Raw genomic sequence first — 5,877 nt, 5'->3', positions numbered from 1 at the left:
ATCCTTCTTAAGGGTCAGAGGAAGACACCTATTATGGAGTTGTGGGTTACTAATGCTGCTTCTCTACAAAGTTAACAGGAGAGTGTATCATCCCCAGATAAGCAGCGATCAAAGCATTCTAATGGTGTACCTCACCATAGGTGATAATGATGCATGTATTGTTTCTTCTAAAATTCCTCTGGCCCCAGACAAATCAATCTCTCTGGTCTATTCCTTTATCTTATAAGCGGAGCCTTCGGAGTCCTGTAGGGCCTTCTGCCTTTCATCTTACACTCTTGGTGTTTAAGTGCCAAATGTCCCCTCTTGCAGCTCCTTCCTTCAGAGGGCTTTAATCAGGGCCGCTGACAAGAACGCCCCTCTTTATCAGCAAACATGTAGTTTGAGGTAAACTGGAACACATTGAACTTCAATACCATGAATTTGAGGTTCAGGTCCAGCTCTCTTGAACTTTATTCAAGATTTAAGGCCTATAGTAGACAATACCAATAAGTACAGCGGGTTTTTGTCAGTTCATTGCTTTTGATACGTTGTTTTCTTGTTCAATGTTTCTCCATCCTCTTGTAGTGTTTGTTCATCCCATGGCCCATAGTTTCTTTGCAGTCCATTTGATTGGATGGCTTGTATCCTTCTACTACTCACACACAGGGAACTGCTTCTTTCTTTTGCTTTCAGCACCCTAAGGGAGTGAATTTGTTTCTTTACTTTCTCCCCCGTGTGCTAGTTTACCCCGAAAATACCAGTCCCTAGGCCTTCCAAGTTGACACCACCAAGCTTGTGTATTGCTCGCCTCATGGTTTCTTCCTTCTTGTATTTTTAGGTCTTTTAAAAACAAATTCTGTACATTCAATTTAAACACAAACCCCATCTCTTAGATTGCTCTCACAACTCTCCCCATTTATTCGAGTCTTCATTTATCCCCCCCACGCTTTCCACCATTGCTCATCTTTCTCACCCTGCCACACCTTTTCTTCATCCTTATTATTTTTTTATTGGAGGTCCCGGCAGCTGCAATATGCTGCTAGACTTCTCTTATTAGAAAAAAACAAAAGGATGAACATTTAACTTATTCTTTCTTCAATGCTTCAAAAATGGTATATGCCGAGGTGGCCAATCCAGAATGGCAAATAAAATAAAATAAATCACTCGTCTTGTCAGATGTGTGAGCAATGTGTGGTGATGCATGCACATGTATATGTAACTATGCTGGTACACCATGTAATAGCACTGGCAAAGCCAATAGGTCTGCAGTGGAAGCCAGAAGGCGTAACCTGTTGGCTTTGCCACTGCTTGTAAAATCCTGGACAAATCTCAGTCCTCACTTAAAAGAATAATCAACCCCCTTTTTGGAAGGGACGGTTGATTTCGAGGACGCTTGACCGGCGGAGGCTTCCAGCAAGGTCCTGCAAGAGGAAACTTTTCACGACACAGGGGTTATACCCAGGACCCATCACAAGCAGGCTTCTACCCCTCCAGATACAGAGGATCATGCAACCGCAACAATCGAGGGGCTGGCAAAGGTTACAGAGCCATTGATAACACCACATAGGTAATAAATCTTCCTTTTCCTTCTATCCCTTTAGGAGGCAGACTAAAATATTTCATTCAAAAATGGGCCTCCTTTTCTTCATACGTATGTGTTCTGAATACAGTACAAGGGTACACCATAGAACTATCAGCCATCCCTCGACAACAGGCTCTTCCTTCTCCTATCTTTTTTTCCCAACTAGACAAAGCCTTTATAGATTGTGAAATTCAGGACTTGCTGGAAAAGAAAGCTATTGCACTAACTTCCCATCATCCGATGGGTTTTTGCAGCGACGTCTTTTTGGTGCAAAAGAAAGGGGGCAGTCAGATGTTAGTCCTCAACCTCAGAAATTTCAATCCATTTGTAGTCTACCACTATTTCAAGATGGAGGGCATCCATCTGTTGCGAGATCTACTTCAAGACGGAGACTGGATGGTTTGTCTGGATCTCAAGGATGCTTATTTATCGGTTCCTATAGCTCCTTCTCATCGAAGGTTTCTTCAATTTCAATGGAGAGACAGTTCGTATGAATATCTAACGCTCCCCTTCAGTCTGTGTGCAGCTCCATGGGTGTTCACCAAACAAATGAAACCGGTAATGGAACACCTTCGCAGCAGAGGCTTTCGCCTGATAATCTATCTAGATGACATGATCATCATGGCACAAGATCAATCCCTGTTACTAACTCACATGCATTGGGGGAGTTCTCTTCTCCAGGAACTGAGATTTGTAATCAATCACAAGAAATCTGCCATGATTCCGTCTCAACAAATGGAATTCTTGGGATTTCAGGTGGATTTAGTGAAAGACCAATTGTTACTTCCTTCCCTGAAAATGAAATCGATCAAGAAGGAATTAAGAAAGACATTATTGAAACAAATGGTATCTTTGAGGTCCCTGGCCTGGATTGTGGGCCTTCTGGCTTTATCGATTCAAGCAGTCTTCCAGGGACCTCTCCATTACAGAACTTGCAGAGATTAAAAATTCACTTCCTGCAACAAGGTTTCTAGTACGATCATCTGGTTACCCTCCCTCTCGAAGCCCGAGAGGAACTCCAGTGGGGGCTTTCTCACATGGAGGCCTGGAACGGCAGAGACATTTTTGGAGAGTCACTGGAGGTAATGATAGAGCCCGATGCATGCCGTTGGGGCTGGGGAGCGAGATGCGGTCCTTTTTTGATGGGAGGTCGTTGGTCTTCAGAGGAGCTTTGACTCCACATCAATTGTCTGGAACTCTTAGCAGGTTAGTTTGCCATAAGATCTCTCTCCTCATTCAGGAGCAATTGTTGTATTCTACTGAAAATGGACAATATGTCCGCAGTGAGATACATCAATCGCTTGGGAGGGACCAGGTCTCGCCTTTTAGAAAATATTGCCAGGGAGTTTTGACATCTTTGTCTGGATCGGAAGATCATGGTGATAGCAGAATTTCTTCCGGCAAAGACAATCTAGTGCAGTTTGGAACTCCCATTTTTTTTAGCATTCCAGCGATTAGAAACTTCTTCCTTCTTTGTTTCAGAAGATGATGTCTTTGATGGGACCGTGTCAGGTGGAGCTGTTTGCATCTCGGCTCAATTTTCAGATTCCAGTGTTTTTCAGGTGGAGATCAGACCCGTTGCCTTTGGCAACGGACGCATTTCTTCAGGATTGGTCAACTCAGATGAATTATGCGTTTCCCCCGTTTGCCATGATCCCACGAGTAGCAACGCTCTTGCGTCGTCAAGCAGCGTCTGCGATTCTCATCACCCCGTTATGGAGGAGTCAACTGTGGTTTCCGTCCCTTATGGAACTCTTGATTGCTCTCCCTCTATGGCTCCTGATCTTTTCTCAGCTCCTTCTGGATCCGGTGGGATCACCTCATCCTCTTATACTATCGGGGCAACCATCTCTATGGCTTGGAAGATATCGGGAGACATGCTCAAGTGCAAGGCCTTTCATCTTCAGCTACCACTTTTATACGACAGGCTTGGGCTCCGTCCAACCACAAAAGATACTCTTTGGCATGGAAAAAGGGGGTGGGTTGGTGCCTTCGAAGGGAAGTGCATCCCATGGGATCTGAGGTCAAGGACATTATAAATTTCCTGTCCGAATGTGCTGAAACAGGATTATGTTACAGGTCGGTAAATAACTTTAGATCAGCTATTTCGGCAGGACACTCATGTATAAATAATAAACCTGTTGGTCAACATCTCTTGGTATGTAAATTGCTTAAAGGTATTAGGGTGGCGAATCCACCCAAACCACGCTACTCACAACTGTGGGATGTGAACATTGTACTATCTTCCTTGAACAATTGGCCTGATAATCATTTGCTATCTATGAAACAATTATCGGCTAAATTGACCATGTTACTCTGTTTAATATCTTGTTGCAGGGTTTTCGATGTGAAAGCTTTAGACCTATCAGGAGGACTTTTTTCCCCTTCTGGAATTTATTTTCTTATATCCAAATGTATAAAATGCATGTCTACTTCTGTTGACTATCCGGCTGTTCCTCATAATGTAAAACTCGGTGTGGTTAAATGCTTTAAGGTCTATGAAGAAAGCACTGTGGGTTTCAGAGCGGATCCTCTTGGTCCTCTTCTGATTTCCATTCAAAAACCTTTCGGACCGGTGTCAGCTGCTCCTTTGGCTCGCTGGGTTTGGTGGGTTATGTCAGAAGCAGGCATTGACGTGTCATTATATGGGGCCCATTCCACCAGAGGGGCAATGGCGTCAAAAGCTTTTATTTTGGGTTCTGGGTTGGAAGATATTCTTTGTGCGGCTGATTGGTCAAATTATTCCATGTTTAAAATGTTTTATTATAAACCAGTTGTGCATGTTTCTTCTTTGGTGGTTGATCAGCTTTGAACCAGCATAATCAGAGCCTCCGGTCCTGACAAAGAATACAAAATGTTCTAGCTTTGCGTTAAGAATTCTAGATTCTAATAAGGACACAGAGGCAAGGATTATCCCACCCAGTAAATAAAATGTTAATGGCACATTATGCATTGTTATGAAGTATTTTACCCACCCTTGATTTTACAGGTTGAAGTATACTTGAGTCTTATAATTGTTTTTTCTTTGAGAATCTGACTTCAAACAAGGGTGAAGTTTTGATGGACCGTTTGTTTTTCGTAGTGGCAAGAATGTATCTTTGGTTTGCTGTTTCCTATCCATCCTGGAGAGTTCTGGACATGGGCACTGTAGCTCGTCTACAAAGAAAGAGGAAGTCAGATGGTGCCTCTCCAATTTATAGATTATGTTGGACTGCTATTGGTGGTTAAGAGAGGCGGGGCTCAAAGCCTCATTTAGTGCTTACTGTTTTTTATTGCCTGCTGTTTTTTGAGTTGTAAAGATTAAGAAGCATAATCCTCGCCTCCGTGTCCTTAATAGAATCTAAAACTCTTAACGCAAAGCTAGAAAATTTTGTATTCCCTGCCTTGTTGTGAATGGCTCTGCTTTTTCCATTAGCTGCCAGACGGTGACACCTAGTGGCGGCCAGCTCCATTATTCAAAAGAGCCGTTTCACACATGGGCAAGCTTAAATAAGCACCCAACCAGGCCTGAGAGTGTTCCAGAACTATGTTCCAACTGATGATAAGCGTTTTAGGGCCAATTAGGTGTGGCGGCTTAACACCTGCGGGCTGTAGTGCATGGGTCCAAAATAATTCCAATACCTTCTCATTGCGCTGCCCGCTACAGACCAGTAAGTGTCACTAGTGCCTTCTTCAATCCTTATTTTATTTACTTTCAGCGCGTCATGATCATGGGCCTGAGTAAACTGGGCACTAGGTTAGTGCGCTTACACTTCTGGTGCTTTGCAGCCATTTTAAGATCATTTTAGGGTTTCTTGTTGCTCGAATCGGTGTAATTTCAGATATTTATATGTTTCCCTCGTCTTCATTGCTTGACTTTGCTCATGAGAAATTGTCACTCATAATTGTTGAATGTCACTCATAATTACACTGAAATTATGAAAATGTCACACATAAGCAATCTGACCCCCTGGCAGCTATCTTTAAGTCTCGGTGGAGATTATTCCAGTGTCGCGGGGCCTACACAGAGAAGGCCTGGATTCAGGTTGCTGCACATGGAGGCTCAGAGAATCCAAGTGCTTTGAAAGCTATATCTTCGGGTCAGAGAAGGATTTAAATGCTGATGGAAGTGCTCCTTTAACCTGGCAGCAGAGTTGAGTAGAAGTGCATAGATCATCAAAATCCAATTATTGCTACACAGATCAAGTGTTCTGTTTACTTCCTTCTTGCAAGATACCAGGATGTCCCAGAGTTGTTGCTTCCTTTCAATGTTCAAGAGATGGATTGCGCAATATACGTGGCCCTCTGTCTCTGAGACTTGGGCGAATCGGATTGGT

The sequence above is a fragment of the Pleurodeles waltl genome, chromosome 12 (genome assembly GCF_031143425.1).
Source record: "Pleurodeles waltl isolate 20211129_DDA chromosome 12, aPleWal1.hap1.20221129, whole genome shotgun sequence".
In the NCBI taxonomy this organism is placed as follows: domain Eukaryota; kingdom Metazoa; phylum Chordata; class Amphibia; order Caudata; family Salamandridae; genus Pleurodeles; species Pleurodeles waltl.
This window is presented reverse-complemented; position numbering follows the sequence as displayed.